At 43.0% G+C, this 2,554-nt stretch overlaps 1 long non-coding RNA gene across 1 annotated transcript in view; it reads right to left on the bottom strand.

The window, feature by feature from the left end:
- Nucleotides 1-276: 276 nt before the first annotated feature.
- LOC122564691 overlaps nucleotides 277-2,554 on the bottom strand; it is a 46,055-nt gene continuing 43,777 nt past the window's right edge. Inside the window, exon 4 of the long non-coding RNA XR_006315976.1 lies at nucleotides 277-919. This is a non-coding gene — a long non-coding RNA (uncharacterized LOC122564691). The remainder of the gene's footprint in view (nucleotides 920-2,554) is intronic.

Below are 2,554 nucleotides of genomic sequence, written 5' to 3'. Positions count from 1 at the left end.
TCTCCCCCTTTCCCACCATGTCAAAAGGTTGAGTATTAAAAGCCCACTCCTTTGGTTTGATTTTGTTCTGAGACGATCTTTCATTGTGTGCTGAGAGTGCGCTGCACAATCAAGGGGGCTGTGGTCCAAAGAGGAAGTATTAAATGGAACTATTAAATGATGATCACAGGACAGCTTCTCAGTTTTCTGGCCAATAATGACCCTTTAACTAAAATCACCAAGAGATTGCCTGGTCTTTATCACTTTGTTCTTTTCGGGAGCTTGCTGAGCATAAATTGACTGTTGCATTTCCTACATTGCAATTAGTAGAACTATTCTATTGGCTGGAAAGTGCTTTGAGATATCCTGTGGTCATGAAAAGCTGGATGTAAATGCAAAGTTTTTGTTGTGCAAAAGAGTGTCGCTTGCTGACAGCCTTCCATTCCCATGCACTTGCTGAGGCAGCATCACGACAGCTGAACCTTGGCCACTCAGGAGCAACAACACAATGATGAGGAGGATGCTAGTCCTCTCTGGAGACCATCAGCTGTGGTGAGACATTGCAGTGCTGATGTCACTTGTTGCTCAGGACCCACTTCTGTTGTCTTACACTGAGGAACAGGGAAAGGGAAAGACTTCCCCTCACACACAGGAAGGAAAACAAGTTGAACATCTCCTTCCTCAACCCACCACAACAAACAATTCTCACAAAGAAAGGAAGAGCATAGATCTCACAGGGTCGAACAAACAGGGCAATTACAGTGCTGAGAAAAACAGGGCAATCATCAGGCCAGCAATTGCATCCTGCTATATCACTGATCTTAACCCTTCAGCTCCAATAAAAAATCAATACTGATCACTATAACAATATACATAGTGCAGGCAGATTTACCTTGTGCCATTCTTGGTTCTGTACAGAGTATTTTCAATTGTTCAATACCTTGAAAAAACAAAGTTAATGGTAGCAAATGAAATTCTAAACCTTAAAAATAAATTAATTAACAAGATTTCATTTGTAATGTGAAAACGGAAACTGAAGTCTTTGTGAGATGTTATTCCAGGTGAGAGTGATATATTCAGTCCTGGTTATTCCCTGCATATGGAGCTCACATGCTTGCTGCAGGGAAAGTGCTGTTGGTGTGTGATGAAAAGAACAATGACTTACTGCTGATCTCACAGGAACTCCGAGTGTCAGTGATAACCCTGACACCGAGACATAGAGCCATTACTATACGGAAGGCAAATAAGCACGCCAGCATTTAAAGAAATTGCTGATTTTACATGGAACGTACTAAGGGGTGGGCAATGGTAAGACCCTAAGATCTAGGAGCCGCAACAGGCCATTCTGTCCATTGAATCTGCTCCACCTTCAACGAGATCTGATAATCGCTGAACTGATGATCCTTAATTCTACTTTCCTGTCTTTTCTCCACTACCCTTGATTCCCTTACTAATTAACAGTCTGTTTATCCCAGCTTTGATCATACTTAACCCAGCCTCAACAGACCTCTGCAATAAAGGATTCCACAGATTTACTGATCTCAGAGGGGAGAAATTTCTCCTTATCTCCATCTTAAATTAACATAGGCCATAGAACAGTACAGGCCCTTTGGTCCTCGATGTTGTGCCACCCTTTCACCTTACTGAAAGATCAAACTAACCAACAAAGCTTACATTTTACTTATCTAAGAGTTGCTTCAACGTCCCTAATGTATGTGTCTCTACTACCACTGCTGATAGTGCATTCCACGCATCCACCATTCTGTGTACCTCCGACATCTCCCCTAAACCATCCTCCAATTACCTTAAAATTATACCTCCTTGTGATAGCCATTTCCACCCTGGAAAACGTCTCTGGCTATAAACTTTATCTATGCCTCTCATCATCTTGTATACCTCTATCAAGTTGTCTGTCATCCTTCTTCACTCCAACGAGAAAAGCCTTAGCTCCCTCACCCTTTCTCCATAAGCCATGCCCTCCAGTCCATGCAGCATCTCAGTAAATCGTCTCTACACTCTTTCTAAAACTTCCACATCCTTCCAAAAATGAGGTGACCAGAAATGAACACAATATTTCATGCGAGCTCTCACCAGGGTTATACAGCGACAGTATAACCTTGTAGCTCTTAAACTCAATCCCCCTGCTAATGAAAGCCAAAACACCATACGCCTTCTTAACAACATATCAACTTGGGTGGCAATTTTGAGGGATCTATTGATACAGACCCCAAGATCCCTCTGTTCCTCCATACTGCCAAGAATCCTGCCTTTAACTCAGTAATCTGCATTCAAATTAAATCACTTCACACTTATGCAGGTTGAACCCCATCTGCAATTTCTCAGTCCAGCTCTGCAACCTACAACAGCCCTCCACCAATTCTCGTGTCATCAGCAAACTTACCAATCCTTTCACTTTCTAATCCAAGTCATAGAGATGTACAGCATGGAAACAGACCCTTCGGTCCAACCCGTCCATGCCGACCAGATATCCCAACCCAATCTAGTCCCACCTGCCAGCTCCCGGCCCATATCCCTCCAAACCCTTCCTATTCATATACCCATCCAAATGCCTCCC

This window comes from Chiloscyllium plagiosum, chromosome 30 (genome assembly GCF_004010195.1).
Source record: "Chiloscyllium plagiosum isolate BGI_BamShark_2017 chromosome 30, ASM401019v2, whole genome shotgun sequence".
Taxonomy (NCBI): domain Eukaryota; kingdom Metazoa; phylum Chordata; class Chondrichthyes; order Orectolobiformes; family Hemiscylliidae; genus Chiloscyllium; species Chiloscyllium plagiosum.
The sequence above is the reverse complement of the archived record's forward strand: the minus strand, read 5'-3'. Positions and strand labels throughout refer to the sequence as shown.